Raw genomic sequence first — 23346 nt, forward strand, 5'->3', positions numbered from 1 at the left:
CCGAGCCATTTTAGTCTATTGGCTCAGTAATCTGTGCTTTTAAAAGCTCCCTAAATAAGTATCAGTACAATTCTTAATGTTACAGTATGTCACCTTAATTTTTAAAAATCGAAATGTATATTTACACAATACACATTTTAAAGTTTGTTGTTGGAGAGTATCTCATATCCTACATTTCTGCCTGCCAACAAATGCTGCCGACTCCTCTGCAGTCAGCAACCAAGGTTTCTGCCCGTGCTTCCTACCCAGTTATTACGTAAGACAGTTTTCCGTGAATGTTGAACAATTAAAGAGAAAATGGGGTTATTATTTTTTACATGAACAAAAAAGTGCTAGTGGGAGGACGAGCTATTCAGCAAGAAGTGAAGCCACGTTGCACATCGATGGGAGGAACGCTGAGCGCAGACAGGATTCAAGGTGCACCCTCAGTGCGCTGGGCTGATGCAAACTGGGAATGGTGTAGGTACACTGTCAGACCGCATGTCGGCTGGCCGACAGTCAACGTGTCCGTCAAGGTGAAATGGTCTTAAACTCTTGAAACACGCCCCTGCTAAGTCTGAAGGGGCCTGAGTGCCCAATGAAGCTCTTTGGTCCAACGGCTGACCCTGCTGATCGTGGGAGAAACTTCAATACTGGCTTTTGTGTTTCCAGTACAACACATATCCTCTCAACAGGGTACTTTCTACAGCTGACAAAAATGCCAGAAAACTGCAGACTGTCTATGAACATCTGTATACACACATGTGTGCACCTCAGACTTGCCTGTGTAAAACGCAGGCTTGCTGTACGCCCCTGAAGGGCGATGCGGTCACGCTGCCTCCTGTCCGACAGCTCTGACTTGTCATATTTAGAACCGTCACTAAAGTATAACCAGTGTATCAGAAATCATCAGATTTAAAGCAATACAGTGGCTTAAAGATAAGTGGTAAATTTAATTTTTAACATTACAAAGTATTTCATATACTCCTGTATGCAACTTGGGACACATCAACGACATATTTAAAGCAAAAGGGAGTCTGTACAAACAAGCAAAACAGCCCGGAAGCGATCTGGGTATTTCATGGGTACTCCGTGCACAAGCTACACCCAAGTCCAGCATGAGTACTAAGAAAACCCCGATTTCTTACCGTACAGCACTCTTAATCTCATTTCACAACAGTCCAAGTCATTTATTTGAAAACCAGGGACACAGGACTAACATGCACAGGCCGGGGCTTCCCGGAATATACCCCGCGGGCGCTGCCCTCACCTTTCCTGCTATCTTGCTGCTGTTTGTACGCGAAGATCCCCTCTCGAAGGGATGACATGTTGCCGTTGAGCCGGCAGAGGGCGCTCGTGTTTGATGCTTTCCCTGAATCCTGAAAGCCTGCTTTTCGCGCGCAGAACTTCCATCGCTGGGTCGACCAATTCAGCACGAAGGCATGTTATGGACACAGATCTATTTATTTATTTATTTCGCCAAAAAGGGTTACCCTAAACATCGATTTTTGCCATGCAGAGTTCAAAACAGAATTGACAGACTAACAGGAGGGGAATTTCCTGAACAGAAATGCACCGTCCCGGGAGGAGATCACGCACCGGAATGCGTCCAGAACGCTGCGGGAATCGGCACAGGACCGCGGCTGCGGGAATCGGCACAGGACCGTGGCTGCGGGAATCGGCACAGGACCGCGGCTGCGGGAATCGGCACAGGACCGCGGCACCACGGCTGCTGAGGACTTACATCTGTCACACAAGCTCAGACGATAAAACCGTAACAACCGCTTACGGTGATGGCTTCAAGACCCTGCACATATTTTATTTACCTTAGTTTTGTGCCAACAGTATAGGAAGCTATCCATGTTAAATGGTTTTGCCAATTTAAAATAACGACTTCTATAACCTAAGCTATCCACTGACCCCGGAAACCTTAACATCAACATCACTTGCGGGGCTGGAATTCCAGGTCACGCATCTGGATTTCAATGTCATCGAATGAGCAGCTGATTTTGGTAATTATATACTTAACAGATACCCTACAGATTGCATCGACTTACTCTCAAATCCTTACTATCCACAAACACAATCCCCAAGAGTTTGGAGTCTAGAATGTTGTCATCGTGTTTAAAAGACAAAGCCTGGAGGGATGTAGAGGGCGGACAGAACCCAGGTCACAGGTGCAAGCAGCACCTTGCGCCCAGGGTCTCAGGCCGCGGTCACACCCGACACTCTTGGGATTTCTGTTTCCTAGCAACACGAAAATCAGATTTTTCTAATAATAACCCAAAATGGTACTGATACTTTTACAGAAAGGCTTTTACCAGGCTCTTCAAGAGCCCAAGGGGAAACCGTGCTTCCCGCAGAGGGGGTTGGGGGGCCGCGCCGGCCTCTCCCGCCGCCGCTCCCCACCGGCCTGCATGGGCGAGGCCGGACCAGCCAGCACAGTCTTCTTCCGGGAGACCCGTGCGTGTGCTTTTTACTTCCTCTGCTGTGTGCCCAGTCCTGTTTTAAATATCTTGTGCATGTGTTTCAGAAACACCCTGAAACACACCCTTATTCACCCGGATCGCGCTCATTCACCAGAGCCGTGGGAAGCCGAGCCGCTCCGCTGAGGGCGCGGCCACACCCGCACGAACATCTGCGCCCCGAATGCGTGTTAAGGAAATCGCAGCCCCCAGCCAGGACTGCCAGCCGGCTGCGTCCTCCAACTGCTGAGCACCACGACCACTTCCCCTCAGGAAACCCTCTGAACTCTCCGTGAGAACCTGGAAAATAATCTGTGGTCCCTTTCTGATAGCCCGAAACGGAGGTGTTGAAGGACTTGTTCTGGCGAGCAGCTTGGAACTGCTGGGCCACAGGTGACAGGAAAAGGCTGGGTGTGGGGGTGCTGCGGGCCACAGCGAGGACTGGCGTCCACAGGATGCACGGGCTGACGGCGGGGACATGGCCGGAGCAGCTGCTGGCCCTGGGACCTGCCTGGCACTGTGCCAGGAGAGCTGCTTTTTGTTCCTTTTTTAAAAAGCAACTGTACATAAGGGGGGGGGGGGGGCTTTCCACCTGGTTTTCGTCCCCTTATAAACGTTTGGTTAAGGAACTGGTTCAAGTTTTACTAGTAAATGAGGTCATCAATTTTCAATGAAACCTTAATTTGCTACCTGAGATCCTCTCTCATAAGGGGGCACGACACGGAGGAGCCTGTAGCTGCTCAGTGACCAGCCTCCAAACGCTGCATCCAAATGCCTGCTCCCGTCACCAGCACACACACGCAGGGGTGGTTTGTGCGGGCAGTTCTCCGCCTTCGTCAACAGTCTCCACAGAACTGCTGGGTTCCGGGAAGTCCTGGAATCCGACCCGGAGCGCAGCCTGCGGGGCTGCCAGGTCGAGTCCCACACCCCGGGGCAGGGAGGGAGGACGGTGAGCGGGAAAAGGACGCGGGGCCACCCCAGCAGTGCGTCTCGCTTAGCAGGGCTCCGCGCGGGAGCCCCTTCCGGCAGCCCCACGGGGACCCACGCGATACCGCCGGCCGCACGTCACACGAAGGCTGCAATGGCGTCCGGCCACGCGTCACTGTCTCCCTCCATGTTTCGTAGATGACTGTGTCAATATGCAGGGATTTATGGACCATTTAAGGTCTCTGCCCCAATCTCCAAACATCCGGCACCTATTGTTGCATAAACCACTCAACGGTGCTTTTAAATCAAGAGTCGTTAGCTGGCTTGACAAGACCTATGACGGAGACGTTTACTGGCCTGCACGCCAGGAGCTCGGTTCACAGAGCCCGTGAAGCTCCCTGGTAATGAGACACACGCCCCCTGACCGTACCCGTGTCAAGCACAGGGGAGACCCGCAACACATCTCAACTGTCGTGGGACGACCCTGTTGTGAACTCGGGGACTCGTTCTGCCCCTGCTCTGTGCACCCCCTCGGTCAGCATCAGCAGCGAATGACCCCCTTGTATGGCCAACGAAGAGTGACAGAGAGAGAGACACCAGCGGAGAGTGGCCGGTCGGTCTAACATCTGACTTTCACTCAGTCCGCAGTTATGATTTACATTCTGGTTTTGCAAGAAAAATGGCATTTAGCAGATTTGCTAAAAATTTTAAATGACAAACTGGAAGTAGCTGAAGAAACTTTCCATCTGCTTTACCTCCTTTATTATGAAAACCACGTAAGAGCTTCCTCAGTGGTATCTTGGCAAAATGTAACACTATTTTAAACATCTAAAATTTTTGTGTTACTTTAGGTCTTCAAAGACATTTTATGAACCATTTCATACTTAATGGCTTGTAAGCAATCCCAGGAGTTAGGAATTGTGTGAAAAGTTGCCCAGATTGACAGATAAAGTGAAAAGGTCTGTATTAATTTCCAAATAAAGAAATGCATGGTGCGCTATCTCACGATGATTACACTCTAAAGTACCAATTAGAACGCGTCAGAAACCAGAGCAAGTTGACACTCTACAATAAAGCAAATAATTTCCAGTTGGAGGGGCAGAGAATGTTAATATGCAATGTTCAAGACTACAAGAATCTTTGTAAAAGGAAGTAGCTAATAAGGTTTAATGATGCATGTCAGGAAGCCACAGTGTGTGGGGAAACACAGCTGGCTGCATTTTGTAAACTATCTGATACACACATCTTTCTGGTTCGCGATTATCAGCTGTGCCAGTGCCACGGGGGACAGTTTAGCCTTCAAATCAGGGCATTCTTCTTGTTCTCTAAATTACAAGTAAAATACATTAATATAATACGGTGCTAGAGGCGAGTGCCCTGACTGAAGTTTACCCGCTCACCGAAGAGGAGTTAGGGACGTCTTCTGTGCAATGTCGTGGAATCCATCTCACCAGCCTGAACAGGCGACTAAGTGCTAGAACCTTCCAAACAAATCATAAAACAGACCCAATGCCGGGATTTAGGCGATTCATCACCTTCCTCAAACGGTCACCATCATGCCTTGCGCATGACAACACAGACGAACCTCCACATGCTTGGACTGAGAAACGCCACAGCCCGCGGCTGTGCTCCCCTTCCAGGGGTGCGTGTGTGTGCGGGGAGGACCTACTCCGAAAGGCCGTATGCGTCCTGCTCACACGCGCTCAGCTCTGGGGCACGGCAACGTGCAGGTGACAGCAATTAGCAGCAGATGACAGAAGCACTCGGAGTCTGTACCAGATGGCAGCCAGGGTCACTGAAGCCTTCCACAAGGAAGCCCGTGTTCGGCAACTATCAAACGTAAAAGCTCTTAGACACAAATTAATTATTCAGCCACCAGAAGACAACTGCTAGGTCACAACACTAATATCAAAATGCTGTTAAAGCACTCGGAGCCACTTATTTTAAATGTAATTACACATATTAGCTGCTAAAAACAAGCATGCCACGTAATGATGAAAAGGTTGCCCTAAACTAAGAGAGCTAAAATTCTAGTAATTAGTGAATTGTCTTACGGCAGAATATACTCACCAGGTTCTCCCTTTGGATGAGGCTGTTTACGGCAGAAGCCGGGAACAGCCACGGCCAAGGGGGTCTGCACAGAGCGCTCCCCGGACCTCAGCGGCCCACGGAGAACACACGTGACGCAGCAGGAAGAGGGTACGGGGTCGCGGCTCCTCAGCAATCCGAGAAGAGTCTCAGAATCCCGGACGTGGTCTATCAGGCCTTGGTGCTCAAAAATAAAGTCTTATTACAACAGCGCAGCCAGGCCGGACGTAAGGGGACAAGTGGCAGTGAGATTCCCGAGTGGCTGTGCCATCTCGACGGGGGTCGGACCCACCGTGAGCTGGTTTAACACTGGGGCTCGTCTCCCTACGTTCTACGTGAAAAGAAGATGCTCCAGGCAACGAGACACGAACGCATACGTACCTGGTTTGCTGCAATGACAGCAATCCCACACGAGCCGTGAACATAAAGGAGTTCGCTTCCGGTCTGATTGATTTCTGACGTCCACGACCTTACCGCTCCCACCCAGCCCGGCTTCACCCGGTGCTGCCGCGCGACTCCTGCTGTGGGTGTCCGTGGCTCCATCACGGGTCAGCACACCCGGCTGTGGGTGTCCGTGGCTCCATCACGGTCAGCACACCCGGCTGTGGGTGTCCGTGGCTCCATCACGGGTCAGCACACCCGGCTGTGGGTGTCCGTGGCTCCATCACGGGTCAGCTCACCCGGCTGTGGGTGTCCGTGGCTCCATCACGGGTCAGCTCACCCGGCTGTGGGTGTCCGTGGCTCCATCACGGGTCAGCTCACCCGGCTGTGGGTGTCCGTGGCTCCATCACGGGTCAGCACACCCGGCTGTGGGTGTCCGTGGCTCCATCACGGGTCAGCTCACCCGGCTGTGGGTGTCCGTGGCTCCATCACGGGTCAGCACACCCGGCTGTGGGTGTCCGTGGCTCCATCACGGGTCAGCACACCCGGCTGTGGGTGTCCGTGGCTCCATCACGGGTCAGCTCACCCGGCTGTGGGTGTCCGTGGCTCCATCACGGGTCAGCACACCCGGCTGTGGGTGTCCGTGGCTCCATCACGGGTCAGCACACCCGGCTGTGGGTGTCCGTGGCTCCATCACGGGTCAGCTCACCCGGCTGTGGGTGTCCGTGGCTCCATCACGGGTCAGCTCACCCGGCTGTGGGTGTCCGTGGCTCCATCACGGGTCAGCTCACCCGGCTGTGGGTGTCCGTGGCTCCATCACGGGTCAGCTCACCCGGCTGTGGGTGTCCGTGGCTCCATCACGGGTCAGCTCACCCGGCTGTGGGTGTCCGTGGCTCCATCACGGGTCAGCACACCCGGCTGTGGGTGTCCGTGGCTCCATCACGGGTCAGCTCACCCGGCTGTGGGTGTCCGTGGCTCCATCACGGGTCAGCTCACCCGGCTGTGGGTGTCCGTGGCTCCATCACGGGTCAGCACACCCGGCTGTGGGTGTCCGTGGCTCCATCACGGGTCAGCTCACCCGGCTGTGGGTGTCCGTGGCTCCATCACGGGTCAGCTCACCCGGCTGTGGGTGTCCGTGGCTCCATCACGGGTCAGCTCACCCGGCTGTGGGTGTCCGTGGCTCCATCACGGGTCAGCTCACCCGGCTGTGGGTGTCCGTGGCTCCATCACGGGTCAGCTCACCCGGCTGTGGGTGTCCGTGGCTCCATCACGGGTCAGCTCACCCGGCTGTGGGTGTCCGTGGCTCCATCACGGGTCAGCACACCCGGCTGTGGGTGTCCGTGGCTCCATCACGGGTCAGCACACCCGGCTGTGGGTGTCCGTGGCTCCATCACGGGTCAGCTCACCCGGCTGTGGGTGTCCGTGGCTCCATCACGGGTCAGCTCACCCGGCTGTGGGTGTCCGTGGCTCCATCACGGGTCAGCTCACCCGGCTGACCGTCCAGGAGCTTCGGTCTCCTCCGGTCTGGCTTCCTGGGCCGGACGCAGCCCGGCTGTGGATGCTTCCTGGGCCCACTCACGGGCACTACAAGTGACCTCATCTTCATCTCCTCCGCGGACACTTCCCACTGACGACACACACTTCCAGCAGGTCCAAAAAATAAAGCCCGGTCAAATCTTGATTATCAATACTTTTCTTTACTGTTTTTATTTAAATGTGATAAAACTTGCTGACACGGCACCACCGACTTTGGGGAAAGTACAGACTGAAGAGAATGATTCAACAAAGCAAGTCTCTTCACCAGCAGCAGAGTAATCGAAGGACAAATACCCCCCTCACCTGCCTGTTCTGCCTCAACTTTTCCCTCCCGTGCCCTAGTGGGTTCTACCAAGCTCCAAGCAGGGACGGGCAGGGTGTGTAGAGCCCCGAGGGTCGGGCAGGAAGGTGTCCCCCAAGAGCCAGGGTGGGGGCATGTGGAAACGCAGGCCTGAAGGACTCTCAGAGACGCACTCCACACCCCTGCGTCCTTCAGCATCTCTCAGAGCTGTGACACTTAATTGCTGATTAACTGTCCTTACGAAACGATGCTCTCAAGAAAACAGCAAGGTGAGACACATATTCCTCCTAAAGGATAATCATCTAACTTACACGAGAGCATTCAGACCCCAGAAGAAGCTGCCGTGAGATGCTGAAGTGTGGTTTGGTCACCAGATTTCTCTTAAACAATGATCCACCGCAGGTAAGCTAATTTTTCTTCAATTTCCTTTCAAAATAAGTATGACAAGATGGTAGGAAATGGCACCATAATGACTAGAATTTAAAGGAATTAATTCTCCCCAGACTATTTTAAGTACCTATAATACCCGGCGGCACACCCCATCTTCCCATCCGCCTGTCACCACGACAATAGGCCCCAGGCAGGCCTTCCCAGAGCTCAGGGGCTCGCACTTCATCCTGGGCCCCGCTGCCCGAGCACGGTCCGTGTGCACAGAGTCCGCGCGAAGGGCTGTGATGTCATGAGGCAAATTCTCCGTCTTTGTTTCCCTTCCCGATGCGCGGCCGGTAACTGACCGTGGGCAGCGGTGACACGGGCAACACCGGCGGGCAGGCGGGCAGAGTGCTGCCTCCCAAGCAGTCCGTCCACACAACCAGGCGAATGGCCCCACGTGCCTCCCAGGGTGGCCGTCGGAAGCTCTTCCGAGGAGAGGTACATCTGGGCCTGCTGGGGTGTCTGGCGGAAAGGCGCACGCCGTCCCCTCAGGGCCCTCCGCACAGACGAGCCGGGCTGCCTGCCCGGGACACCCTCCTGGAACCTCTGTAGCCTGGCCCACAGCTGGTACGTGGGACTTGCTCACTGAAGCCCACGGCCATCATTCCTGTTCCTGCTAAAGTCACGACGATGCGTTTACTTCTCCTCTGATCGATCCGTTTCAGACCCGAGCAAAAATGCTGTCACGGAAAAGCCGACGCGGGTGCTGCGGATCTTGCCCCTCCTGAAGTCCAAGCACCAGGACAGCGACCTCCGACAGGAGAACCCGTGGGCTGCTGGCCCCTCAGCCTCTGGTCACACACGTCACCGTCTCAACAGCAGAGGGAAGGAAGGATGGCAGGCGGATGGCGCAGCCTGTCTGCCAAGCTTGTGAGGGGGCAGGCGCAGAAGAGTGGCTCGGGCCTGGCCAGGACGGTCGGGGGCTGCTGTGCCTGCGCTACTAAGGAACGAGTACTGGCCTGGCCAAGGCTGAGAGTCGGCGGAGCTGCAGGAAGATCTGGAGCCGGCCCAGCATCTCCAGGGCGGCGGCCCCACCCTCCGTCCTCACGTGGCCGTGTGTGGAGTCCAAGCAGAAACGGTGGCACCGACCTGTTTGGGTTGCCCTGCACTCGGGTCTTGCACAGCAGCAGCCCGAATGGACGGAAAGCCGCCACGTGCTTCTGTGCGCCCCTGCGCCACACATCAGGGACCCCCCGTCTCCGTGCCTCACAGAGATACGAAGTGGCTTCCCCAGAGCCCCGAGGGGGCCCCAGCAGAGTCCTGTGCTACGAGTCACCAAGCTTCTCATTTAAAAACTATCAGCCAAACACTGAAAGGAAATGTTTCTGAGGGGTGGGTCCGAAGAAGAGAGAGGATGCTAAACGCGCCAGTGTGGGGCCTGACCCAGGGCTCCGTCCCACAACCCCGAGATCATGACCTGAGCCAAAATCAAGAGGCAGTCGCTTAACTGACCAAGTCCCCCAGGCGCCCCAAGACAGTAAATTTTTGAGACAACAATGCTCAACATGGGACTGGGGCCTGTAATTAAAATGCAACGTTTGCATTTAATATTTTTAATGGGAAACCAATTTGGGAATAAAAGCCTTCACTGCAACTACATATGCGTGGTTTTTGCGATGTTCAGTGAGCCGCTGTGCAGCACGCCATTCGTGTTGGACGCAGCGTTCAAGGACTCACCATCACAGAAACACCCAGCGCTCCTCGCAACACGCACCCTCCTCGGCGCGGCTGTGCCCTTTCGCGGCAGGAAGGAGAAAGTGACATTTTAAGAAGAAACTGAAACAGCATCAACAAAATCTAACTACCTGAAACAAAACAAAACAAAAAATCGAACAAAAGGTGTATGGAGCTCTACAGAGAAAACTCACAAAACATTACTGAGAAAATTAATTCCTACCTGAAGAAACAAAAAGGGCACACAATATTCACCCGAGCACTGTGGACACTGACTGCAACCCCAACCCAACTCCCCACAGCAGCGGGAGAGGACCACCGGACACAGGAACCGGCACGCACCCACCACACGCGCGCGTGGGACAGAAGCTGCGTGGCCACGAAGGCAGGACGGACCCTCAACGTGCTTCGGGGCCCACGGAGGTCTACAGGAGAAACTGGAAACTGTCCCATCTTCCCAGGAAACATAAAACCCAGTTCCAGATTCACAGAAATATGAAAAAGGTAACATAGAAACTTCTAGAAGAGAGTATCGTCATGACCTATGGCACAGGAAGATTTCTTAAACCACAAAAAGAAAAAAAATTGGATTATGTTAGAATTAAGAATCGCTGTTTATGAAGACACCACAAAGAGCACAAGGAGGCAGAGAGCGGGAGGAAGTCGTGCCCTGACAGGCCGCGCGCTCACAGCAGCCGTGTACAGGGCGCGCCCACGAGACGGAGAGGACGGCCCGCCCACGGGAAAGACCGATACGGACGCCCACACGAAATTCTCAAACTGCGACGCTGGGGCAGACGATAAACCCAGGAAGGAAGCTCACCCTCACCAGTCGTCCGGGAAACGGAACAGGAACACAGTGGGCACCAGCACCACCCACCAGAACACTGAAACTGGGGAAATACAGCAACGCAGGTGCGCACACGGTGCCGAGGAGCCTGAACTCCCACCACTGGAACCGGGTCTCGTCGTGGAAGACTGGAATCACGAGAAATGAATGTACTCGCGCCTTGGGCCCGGCGACCTCACTCCTCGGGCAGCCACCCAAGAGAAATGTATCTGTGCGCACCCAGACTCACGCACACCAATGCCGTAACGGCCAGCACCTGGCGGGAAACCAAAGGCCCCCCAAACGCAGAAGGCCGTGTCCCACGACTGGTTTACTCACGTCATGGACTGGTGCACAGACGTGGCTGTGAGCAGAGCGCTGGGACCCGCTTCACACGTGAGCAGGTCTGTGCCGCAGAAGCCAGACCTAGAGGTATGTCTCTCACGCAGGTGCCACGTTGTGTTAACTTCACAATCCAACAAAAATATGTCGGTTACATAGGGGAGGACAGTGGCCATTTTAGGGGAGGGAAGGGCAGGGGACGGAAACTTCTGGGGTGCGGATGAAGTTCCACTTCCTGCCCCAGTAACGGACTAGGAGTGCGCATTCACGTCGTGAGGACCGGACCGGCTGGCAGACTACTGCGTGCGCTAACAGAAACTAAAACAGAAAATCCAGACAGTAAGACAGAAATTAGGTATCATTCCTGTTGTCAAACAAAACGCAGGTACTGAGGAAAACCTTCATGCTGGAGCTGACACTGCCCCAGCGTGAGACAAAGGGCTGGTACCAGACACGTGCAGGGAGACTCGTCCAGAGGAGAAGGAAACACGTGTGAACTGGATCGGGCGCCGTAGCGGAGATGAAGGAAAGAGCGAGCGTCTCTGAAAACTGCCCAAGTGGAGTTCGCATCTCGTGAAGCAACACGCACAGCCGTCTACGGCACCCCACACGCCCATGGGAGTCCACCCGGGCCAGCCGAGGGAGGCCCCCACCGACTCCAACCCAGCAGGGCCAGGAGGACCGAGCTCGCAGGCCGGGGCAGGGGCGCTGCTGCAGAGGTGTTGCGGCGCATGGTGCACACGCAAAGGCACAGGCACACAGCCCTTCCTGCTGGCGGAGCTGGTCTTCTGGGAGGGGGACTAGGATGACGGCAGAGGCCAGAGGGCTTGCACGCTCCAAATGTCTCAACTGTGTGACCGGGTTAAGCACAGAGCTATCTCCTCCCTGCCGGGCTCTGGAAGAATCCAGCCAACCCACCAAGCGGGGCTGCTTCTCCCCTCAGGCTGGTCAGAACGTTCCGGGAGCCTGCCGTCTGCCACCCGCCTCGGCCGGGAGTGAGCTGCTGCCCCGGGCACGGCCTGTCCTGGCGGGCCACGGTCTGCACCTTCTCTAGGCCGGCGCTCTTCCTCTCTCTGGGGTCTGCCAGGGTTCCCTCCTCCGTCAGCTTGCAGTCTCAACGGGGCACACGTGCCTGTAGACTTTGTGGCCTCGGCCTGGCTTCTGGTTTGAGCTTTGGGATCTGTGGTTCGGTGTCTGTCATCAAGGCCGGCTCCAGCCACGCATCTGCTGTCTTCTCTGGCTGCTGTCCCCGCAACAGGCCCCTCTCACCTCCTGAGACTGCTCCTCGCCTCCCGGAGGCTCTGCTCGAGGCTCCAGCTCCGTCATTCTTCACTTTTTCCCTTCTCATCAGTGAAGTTTCTCTTCCTGTGGCTCCCGCCAGTGGGGCACAGCCCAGCGAGCAGCTCGCGGCCCTGCTTCGCCTGCAGCAATCCTTCTGATCCTGTCTAGAGCGTGTCCCCCACCCTAGCAGTGCCATCTGCTCTGCCACGACGTCAGTTTTTCCAACCAGAGCCGGGAACATGCTGACCATGTAGCTGTCGCACCCCGTCCACGCCCTCAAGGACCTGCACCCGCCACCAGTCCGGGTCTGGAGTCAGCTGTTTCGTCACGCTGTCTCCCCAGCTGTCAGCACGTCTCACGTCTATTCAAAGCGGGGCCTGACGTACTGGGCAACATGGACGGAGGGGGGCCTCCTGTGCAGGAGCTTGAGGTGCCCGAGGCCCTCTGGTGTCCTGGCTCCATGTCCGCCACCGGCTCGGGCTGCTCGAGAGCGGCCCGGGGGTGTCTGCCTGCAGCTCCTCCATCAGAAACCTGCTACGGAGCTGCTGGAGACCCGCCGGTACGTGGCTGGGCCGCGAGGCCTGGGGAGCGTCCTGTTATTTCCTTACTAACTGCCAGGTGTTCACTGGACCCGTCACCTTCACAAATGGGGGTCTGGGCGGGAGAAATGCCCTCCCCAGGGGGCACAAGGCCAGACAGGCTTTTGACGGTCTACAGTCAGACTCTGCTACGGAGGGCACACTCCTGCCCTGCAGAGTGGGTGGGGGTCTACAGATCAAAGCCTCCACGAGGGAGCACCCAGGTCCCAGCCTGACAGCCCCCGCTCGCCCTCCAGAATCCACCAGCGTGACTCAATCTGTCCAGTGCATGGCTCGAGCTCAGGACAGCTCAGCCTGTCTCTCACATTCTGGGTGACAGTCGTTGACTCTGTAGGATCACCTCCTTTCTGCTGTAGGACCAAGTGCTGACTTGCAAGGCTGACACTGGATGGGGCCCACTGCGCTCCCCCGTTCTGGCTAGATGCAGTGATGAGGCTGAGGTCACATAAGCCAGGAGAAACCCAAGTCCCCGATCACCCTGAGGAGACAACTCTGCGGGCAGGAAGGATGCTCAGAGCTGTTCTCCAAGCCACTGTGATGTCCAGGCCCGTTTGTTACGGCACATCAGCTTACGTGGACTCCCCGCTCATACGACCCTGACAGCAGAACCCAACATCCCTTTCTCTGCTTTTGGAAGCATCTTTGCTGGAAAAAATCTCACAGCAATTAAAGATCATCCTTCTAGAAATGGCATCTCCAGCCTCTACAAGGGACTAAGCAAAACGGGTCCGTCTCTACTTGTTAGTGACGGCTTGTTCTTCCAGCCTTCGCTACTCCACACTTCCAGGGTTCTTCTGAAGGCCGAGGGCTCTCCCCTGACGACTCTGACAGACAGGCACGTCCCCTACTTCATCCAGATGTGGAGCCAAGTGGTGTTTCGTGACCGACCATCTCTGAGCCGATCTGTACTGACCATGGCTCCTGCTCTCCTTCTCCTGGGACGTCCCTCATCCATTTCAAGGACACCCTCCTCTCTGCTGAAGACCCTCCTGTGTCCTTTGGGATGTTCTTCTACTGACTTTGTCTCTCTGAAATCTCCCATCTCTTCCTTGCTATGAGCATGGCCCAGAACCACAGCCACGTTAAGTCCTGGAAAAATGCCCAGCCTGGCAATCCTTATCACCTCATTCCCCTCCCTCCCGGCTCATCCTGGAGGTCACTGGAGCCCTGCAAAGTCAGAGCCATGTGTATGCTCTAGCTTGTCACACTTGACATTGGTGATCACTCGCTCTGGCTTCAAACTCTTCTCTGATTCAACTCATACCTTTGCCCTGTTTTTGTGGGTTCTATTCCTCTGACCACACTAATTCTTGGAGGGCCACGGCGTCACCCTAGGCCCAAGCCTACTCAGCTTCCACGAGAACAGTCTCTATGCCCACAACCCCAGCTAACAGCCAACGCTCTACCTTAACCAGGAGGGACAGCCTCCTAGCTAGCCACACCTAGAACTCTCTCCTGCAAGTATCAGAAGTCCTCAAATGGCCAACATCTGGGAAGGTTTGAGCAGTGGGTGTCATCTGTATAGAACGTAGGCTGAGATATGCAAAGCTTAATTTTATTTTCCTAAGATAAATCCTGAATATTCAATCTAATAGAATACAATCTGGTCACAGCCTAAAATCACACTTACTGTTTCAGATTTAAATCAAACTGCATTCTGGCCTTTGCCACTCTGTCTCCCTACCTCTACATCTAAGATCCAGGATGGGGGGAAGGGGGCCTCGTGGCACCCGAGGATGGGGAAGCCCATGCCCTCGCCTGCTATGTGCACGGCAGGGGCTCCGGTGCTGAAGTCCCAGGTCGGTGGTCAGCATCACAGAAGTCACTTGCCTGCTCTTCTGCCCCATCGGCCCCTCGTAGCAGCGCGGGACCTTCTGAGACCGGCCGCCCCGCTCCAAAGCCCGCAGCACCCGTGGGAAGGGCTCCCCTGGGCAGCACCTGTGTGGGGCTGTGGCAGCTCCTGGTCCCACAGCTGTGCTACGGGGGGTCTGCCCCATGACGCAGGACCTCCACACCCACGTCTCCCCTTGCTGCCCCACCCCCCGGCTTCCAGGGCAGGCTGCGGTGGGAGGTCTACAGAGGGACGGTCTGGCGGCGCCGGCCGCCTTTTCTGCCGCTCACCCACAAACCCCACCTTGGCTTCTGCAGGACGTGGCTTCTCGAATCTCAAGAGCACACAGCTCTTTCAAATCGAGTCTCAGGTTTAAGACCATCAAATTTGTTTTAATCTATTTAAAAATTCCAATGCTCAGCACAAAGCAACATATTTTTTCTTTCCATTAATATTTTAAAAATCCCTCGTTCCCTCGCACCTCTGACCGCATTCTGAGCATTTATGAGGTGTCAGGCCATGGACCGCAAACAGAATACACGCGAGCATTTCCTCGACTCCGTGCTGTAGAGACCACACTGAGCTGTCTGAAACGGTCTCACCAGACCTCGTGTGCGGTCCGTCTCGCGTTTTGAACCAGTCCTCCACCGCGGTCAGAGCCATCTGCCACGTGCACCTCCCTGCACTCAGCCCACTTTCCTCCAGCCCTGGGACGTGGGTCGAGCACTGCACGGTGGCACGGAAGGCCCCGGGTGACCGAGGCCCCGGCTGTTTCTTCAGGGTCTGCTCTTGCCGCCTCCTTCCACAACCACACGCAACAGGAGGGACGAATCACCTCCGGTCCGGGACCTACGCACCCGGGGTCTCTGCTCGCCCCATCCTCGAGTCTGACCCCTCCAGGCCACACACCTCCCTCCCAGCCCCAGGTGTGTTAAGGTCAGTACCCCATGCTCCCAGGCACTAGAGGGCTAGTCCATTTGAAAACAGCCTGTTAAAGCGTCTCCCACTGAGCAGGTGACAAGCTCCTCCAGGGACAGATGTTTATGTCCCCACGGTTTTCCTGTGCCTTAAAAAGCACCTGCACAAAACCAGTGTTCACGGATGGATGAAGGAGCAAGTTACCAGCCTCCCAGGTCATTCTGAGGAGAGCAGTGAAGCACTAAACAGAAAACACAGAATTTATACTCAGTTTCTAAGTATGAAACATATATGGTGAATTGCTATCGAAAGGCTTTATCGAACCAGCTGAGCTGGTTAAGTGTCCGACTCCTGATTTCAGCTCAGGTCCTGATCGTGGGGTCGAGAGATGGAGCTCCTCGCCGGGCTCTGCGCTGAGCGTGCCGCCCACACGGATTCTCCTTCTCTCTCTGCCCCAGCCCTATAAGAAGGGAAAAAAGCTTATAAGCAGAAACAACTTCCTATTAATTAATAACAGCAGCAAATAACTCGACCTGCGTCCAACCACCAAGGTAACAGAAGTTCAGATCAGACGACCAACAGACGTGGGCTGGAGACGTGGAAGAGGTGCCCAACACCCCAGGGTGACTGAAGGACAGAGGAACGCCGAGCACTTTACTCTGAGAAGCAGTGCGGCATTATCAAAGTGAAGGACTGAACACTTTCACACCCGTTGAACAACTTACATTGATTTCAAGGGGAAATGATTAATCGTTCGTTTGTCCCTAAAGCTCACGCATGAACGGTCTCTCCTAAGCAGAGTGGATCTCACTTCGAAACCAGAGCCAGGCCGCGCCCTCTTCTCTTCAGTGCGCTATTTCAGCCCTAAACCAGAATCAGAACACACAAGCTGCAACCCCGCATGTCACACGTCCTTAAAAGGGACTTAAAATGTGTAGTAAATGGAATTGTGCAATCACATGGATACTTTAAAATGTCCAAGAGACCATTTATTTACTTACTGGTGTGGGTTAACTAGCAACCACAAATGTCTTCAGAAGAGTTAATGGTTCTTTTTTTTTTTTTTTAATTTTATATATTTATTTGACAGAGACATCACAAGTAGGCAGAGAGGCAGGCAGAGACAGAGGGTTATAAGCAGGCTCGCCACTGAGTTGAGAACCTAATGTGGGGCTCGATCCTAGGACTCTGGGATCATGACCTGAGCTGGAGGCAGAGGCTTTACCCCACTGAGCCACCCAGGCACCCCAAAAATTAATGATTCTTGAGGCAGAAAGCCAAGGCTCGACAACAGATCTCAAAGAGTGATGACTAATTAAAGAATGTGAGGAAACGTCTCCATCTGATTTTCTTCCAGAATCCAGGGTACAATCCATAGTAACCTGACCTGACTGCTAAGAAGGCAAAAGCAGCACATTCCCCTGCGACCGAGCTGCTGCAATGCCATCCACATTTATCTCAAGTAGGGAACAAATGCATCATCTTAGCCCGAAATTAAAACTTGGAAGTAGTCGTTTTTCTTTATATTGTTTGGAATTAAAAACATATTAAATTGGTCCATTATGAAAATCCTGTTTGCTATGTTGTGTGTTTCAGACCATGTCTGTGTCTTAAGGCTATGAAACAATTTTTGTAATTGTAATAAAAAAACAAATTATTGACTTTAACTTAAGAAGATTGTTGCTTGAATGACTAAATATTCAACCAAAACAAAATAAATCCTTCTCTAAATTGTATCCTACACAAGCCGCTCATCTCCGCAGGTTAACGCCCTTGATGCGGTCAGGTCATATCTGTCTCCTTTCTTCCGTGTGTACGTCTGTCTGCGGTAGCGGGAGGGGGTCCAGCCCGCCACTCGGCCAACCACCGGCTCTCCGGAGTGCGGCGTGGGCCGGCAACCTTCCCGCGAGGATGGGGAGTGGGTACTCTTTGTCTCGTGAGCAACAGTCCCAACGGAAGAGTCCGCAGGACTACAGCTCTGCGGCTGAAGTCATCTGTCTGAGTTCCAGGTCTTGCTTCCTGACTGTTTGTGACCTCTGAAGTCACTTAATTTGGAATTAAAAAAAAAAAAAAAAAGTCCTTAATGTCAGCACAGCAACTCACAGCAAGTCACTACTTACTGAGCTGAGCTCTCTGTAAAGTGCAGGGACAGAAGATGAATGAATCCATGACGACCTCCCCCTTTTGGTTAAAATCTCTTTCAGGACATTGTTCATTCCGAATCCCAAGCAGTAGTAGATGCGAAAAGCCACTCCCCCTGAGTCCGCTCTGCTTGTGGAGGACGGAGCAGATGGAGAGCGGACGACGCTGCTTCCCAGTCCCTTTGCCCACAAACAGCCAAGCGGGGAGCCCGAGTCCACATGGAGAATCGGGCCTCAGCACCTGTGTCTGCCCAGAGCTTTCCAGAGAGGAGGCTCCCCAGCAGGAACACGGGTCACACTCCGGCAGAGTGGCCCGTGACCACAGACGTGTGATGGATAAAACACCAGGGAAGCATCGCATTTAACACTCAAAGAGACCGAGCAGTTTCAGATCTCGCTTCCTCGTAAATCACTTAAAGACAAACACTATTCTACACTCACCTAAAGGCTCTTTCAGGGTGAGGCTCTAAGTATTTAAGACGTCTTTCACCGGCCCTCTCAACAACCGACTCACTTTTCAATCGGCATTTGCTGAACGCTTCATGCGTCGGTCTCGACTCGCTGTAGGCTCCGGCTGAGGTCTACGAAGCAATCAGCAGCGGTCGGAGCCTCACCGAAGCGGAAGGAAACAGAACTGGAGGATGGGCACCTGGACGCGTCCCTTCTCGACACAGTGCACGTGCCGGTGCCCGGGGCAGGGCTCGCAGCGAGCCCCTCGAGGAAGGACACAGGCAAGCACAGCCGGGCCCAGACCCCGGAGCCCGACAGGGGCAAAGAGACGCAGCCGGCAAGGGTGGCCGATCAGAGAAGTCAAAGTGCCAAAGGCGACAGTAACCAGGTTTCTCACCGCAGAGGAGGAAAAGGAGAGCCGCAGGTGTGTGGGAACGCGCAGCGCCAATCTACACGAAGTTGGGCTTCACGGTGTGCGTCTGAGCACACATGCGTCCCTCTGTCTGTCTTCCGCCATGCTTCCATCTGTCTCCTTACCCCGTCCAATGCCTGGGCCTGGATACAGCACATCTCAACAGCAGTGAGCACACCCAGGTCCCCTCGGACTTCCAAATGCCATTCTCTGATGCCAGGGCTGATCCCAGGGCGAGGGCAAAGAAAGCACAAGATGAATCTGGAACATCTTTTTGTAGCAGAAAGAAAAAACAGTATTTTTTATTTATTTTCTTTGTTTAAATTTAAGTTTGATCCAGTTACCATATACTGTATTATTAGCCTCAGGAGTAGAGGTGACTCATCAGTCGCCTACAACACCCAGTGCTCATTCCCTCACGTGCCCTTAATGCCTGCCCCCAGTCACCCCAGCCACCCTCAGTTTGTTCTCTACCGTTAAGAGTCGTTTATGATTTGTGTGATTTTGTCTTATTTTTTCTTCCCTTCCCCCAGGATTCTATTTTATTTCTAAATTCCACATAAGACTGAAATCCTATGATAACTGTCTTTCTCTAATTGACTTATTTTGCTTAGCGTAATTCCCTCTTGGTTCCGTCTACATCCGTGCAAGATTTCATTTTTGATGGCTGCGTAGTATTCTATTGTACACACACCACATCTTCTTTACCCGTTCGTGTGTCGATGGACATCTGGGCTCCTTCCATAGTTTGGCTATTGTGGACAGTGGAGGAGGGTTGCCCTTTCTCCACATCCTCGCCAGCATCTATTGTTTCCTGACTTGTTGATTTTAGCCATTCTGACTGGTGTGAAGGGGTACCTCCCTGTGGTTTTGATTTGTATTTCGCTGGTGCCGAGTGATGTACATTTTCTCATGTGTCTGGTAGCCATCGGCATGTCTGCTTTGCAGAAATGTTTGTTCGCATCTTGTGCCCATTTCTTGACTGAATTCTTTTGTTTTCGGGTGTTGTGTTTGACAAGTTCCTTACAGATCGTGGACACAGACCCGTTATCTGGTAAGATATCTGCAAACATCCTCTCCCATCCCGGAGGCTGCATTTTAGTTTTGCTGACTTTGCTGTGCAGAAGCTTTTTATCTTAATGAAGTCCCAATAGTTCACTTCTGCCTTTGCTTCCCTTGCCTCTGGAGACGTGTCTAGCAAGAAGTTGCTGCAGCTGAAGTCAGAGAGATTGCTGCCGGTGTTCTCTTCTGAGACTGTGATGGAATCCTGTCTCACATTTAGGTCTTTCATCCATTTTGAGTCAATTTTTGTGTGTGGTGTAGGAGAACGGTCCAGTTTCATTCTTGTGCATGTGGCTGCCCAATTTTCCCAGGATCTCTAAACGATGGCTTTATAACAATGGGACACAGACACGGGGCTGAACGTGCTCCCACAGGCCACAGGGACAGTATGAGCATCAATCACGGACATGACAGGTGGACAGTAGTGCCAGGAGCAAAGTGAACAGCACAGTCACACGAAGATATGCAGCAAGTGCTGAGTGCTGTATCTGGAGCACAAGTGCTGCACAAATGCGCCCCCGACCCTGTAGACCACACCCCACCCTGGACCCCCCAGTCCCTCACCCCCCCGCGTACTGCCGGACACTACCACCCAAGACAGCATCTCCAACCTCCGGTGTTCAACACAGGGGCCCCCGTCCCCCCCCAGAGACACCACATAGCTTTCAGGCCAATCATCCTGATACCTTCTTCGCGGCTGAGCAAGCTGCCCCACACGGATCATGTCTGAGGAGCCTGGACTGCAGGAAGAGAACAAGGCACAGCATCTGCCTCTGGGGAGCTGGAGACGTGTGGAAGAGGCAGACACGTACACAAACGATTACTCACATTCACGCCTTTGTTCAACCAGTTTGCTACACATGTGCACCAGGCAGGGCACCTGAAATACAGGGGTGACCAATCGCTGTGGCCAAGAAGGTTCCCTGAGGCGGCGGACAGGCCTGACGGGCGAGTCACGCGGCATCTCGTTCCGTCTCCCCTCGGAGCTCAGGGTTCACGCTGGGAGCGCTGAGGCTGCCCGAGAAGGCTAAGCGAGCGAGACCACCGAAGCCTGGTGAACACAGGAGGGGAGCCTCTGGGCCAGGCAGCGAGCGGGTGGGGGCGGGGGGCGCGGAGCCTCAAGAAAGGCTCAAGAGAGGTCAGGGCCTTCTGGCTGCAGCAGAGGTGCCGGTGTTTGCCCTGCAAGAAACAGGGGCCCCTGGGACGGCTTTGGGCAGGAAACTGAGCTCAAGTGACCTGCACTCTGTAAGCTCGGGTGCATCTGGGTGTGATGCTGCGCGCAGACAGGCCAGCAGCTGTCTGAGCTGTGTGGGTGAGGGGTTGGCAGCAGCGCCCGGACCGGGGTGCCTCCTGACAGGAGTGGGGGAGAGGGCTGGCCAGCTGCGTGGGAGCAGGGGGTGGGGAGGCCGGAGGGCACACGGGCAAGACGGCGACGAGAGCCCGGCACTCCGGCAGCGGCACACGGGGCGCCGGCGGCTCCCACAGCACGCTCACCGCAGGCTTCGCCTCAGCCCAAGTTTGGTGACTCATCCCCTGCTAGAGGACCCACAATGCAAACAGCGACTGGCAGCTTAGACAACAACGATTTTCAAAATTCTACCCACACTGCTGTGTATCTGTATAAAATAAATCATTTTATGTTTTTTGAGAGAGAGTGGGAGGGGCAGAGGGAGAAGCAGACTCTTCGCCGAGCAGGGACACTGACGCGGGGCTCGATCCCAGGACCCTGGGATCATGACCTGAGCCGAAAGCAGACGCTGAACCGACGGAGCCACCCAGGAGCCCCTTTTTTATTTTTTATTTTATTTTTTACTTATTTTTTACAAATGGATCATTTAAAAATCTCTAAATTATCAGGGTGAAAATTTTTGCAAATTCTGCACTCCAAACAATTCCTCTTCTCTACTTGTTTTTGAAAGTAAAAATTTTATGAACTCCATGTGCTTCAAAAACTAAGATTTAGAATCAGAAAGTAGTGTAATAGTTCTGTCTGTTGTAACGTCTTGGTTGTTTAAAAACTCAGAAGCGTTAATGGGGCAAAAAAGCCAGTTAATGCAGGTGCCCAGGGTGACGGGAAGCCTCTCCGCAGCCCCTGCGGCACCTTGCTGTCATGTCGGTCTATCATTTACCAGCGTGCTCTCCTTCGCCAGGGACGAGAACATAGGGTCTTCTGAAGGGTCCTCACACTCAAAGCACCGACCCAACAGCCCCCCCGGCCGGCTGCTGCACTGACGAGCCCAGCGTCCGTCGCTAGGGTCGGAGCACTGACAACACGTGAAACACCCAGCACCCCGCATCCCGTGCGTCCTGGTCACCCTGCACCCCGAGGCCTCACCCCCGTCCCCCGCCTGGGGCAGCACTCCTCCCATGATGTCACCCCCTCCCAGCATTTAAAAACGTCAAACAGTTAAGTATTCCAACTAATAAATACTAAGGCTTTGCCGCCGGAAGGCTCTGCTCTCTGGAGGACCTTCACAGAGGATATCTGAAACTTCTCCTACTGCCTTTTGAAAATACTATTTAGAAATACACTGGCATGCTGACTTCAAGTGAAGAAAAAGGAATGTCTGTTGTGTAACTTACCCCGCAGAACTGTGTGTGTCCTGTGCTCAAAAATGTCATTCTGACTCAAGGCCTCAAGAAAGTTACGGTTTTGACGGTCTTCCACGGCTCAAAAACAAGCCTTTCGGAGTGGCTTACTGTGGGTGACGGCCCCTCGGCCAGGCAGTCAACGGTTCCTCACGGTGGGAAAGCATGCACGCGCGCGCACACACACGATATATTTTAAAGTTTTACAAAAGGTAATTATTAGCTGACACTGTTAATTACATAGGAGAAAAGAAAACCATTTAATTTCATGTTAAATTTATCATACACATGTTTTAGTTAATGCAGTTTTAAAAAAGAAACTTTGGTACAGTTGCTACTCTAATGTTGACAAATCAAACTAAAAAAACAGTAGCATTCAGAGTATGTTTTCAGATGTAGGAGAAAACAATTAAGTTGAAACCAGATGTCTTAAGATTTGCTTCTAAGGAATATTTTTAATAAAACTGTCGCTTAGAAAAAATAACTGTGGAGGGGAAAAAACGATCAGTCCCTTAAGGAAACCTTGTAGTCACTCAGCGTGCGTGGTGGACGATATGCCAGAGGCCTGGCGCTGCCCCGGCGGCCAGCAGGGGCCGGCTCCCCACACCCCAGCCCCAGCCCGTAGGAAAGCACTGCACTCGGCCTGCCAAGTGCCGGCTAGTTGATGTCCCTCCACCGCGCCCCAACCTTGGACCGGCTTCTCTCTCTCAGGAGGAAGAGACACGGGGGCCGGCGGAGGTGACCACCCTGCACAGCAGACCTTCCCAAGACACAGCAAGGAGGCCAGTGAGCTTCCCCTCTAGCCGCCCCGGCTTGCAATTTTCTCCAGCAAAGTCTGCGTCTGAACCCAGACCCATACAGATGACCTGTTTCCGATCCACGATGGCCGCGGGAGGCCCCCGCATGCAGTCCTACCACGGGTCTGTGCCACCCAGACCCGCCACCACCCTCCTGGGAAGACGAGATCGACTCTGGGAATCTCGAAAGAACGGGAAGATCTCACGATCCTTCTCCTGTCTCCACTCATCCCACCATCACCCACACTCTACCTTCCTCCAATGCCCGGCCAAGGTTTAAAACCGGTCTTACTCCTTACTCTCGGTCCTACT

General features: G+C 53.9%; 1 protein-coding gene and 1 long non-coding RNA gene across 6 annotated transcripts in view; both read right to left on the reverse strand.

Annotated features, from left to right (window-relative positions):
* ATP9B (ATPase phospholipid transporting 9B (putative)) overlaps positions 1–23346 on the reverse strand; it is a 219959-nt gene that overhangs the window by 80889 nt on the left and 115724 nt on the right. The gene's annotated exons all lie outside the window — the stretch shown is intronic.
* On the reverse strand, positions 995–10301 carry LOC309848421. Its single transcript, XR_014303032.1, has 3 exons — positions 7329–10301; positions 1704–6021; positions 995–1622 (listed from the first exon to the last, which is right to left on the reverse strand). It is a non-coding gene; the product is annotated as an uncharacterized lncRNA (long non-coding RNA).

This window comes from Mustela nivalis (genome assembly GCF_964662115.1).
Source record: "Mustela nivalis genome assembly, chromosome: 14".
NCBI lineage: Eukaryota > Metazoa > Chordata > Mammalia > Carnivora > Mustelidae > Mustela > Mustela nivalis.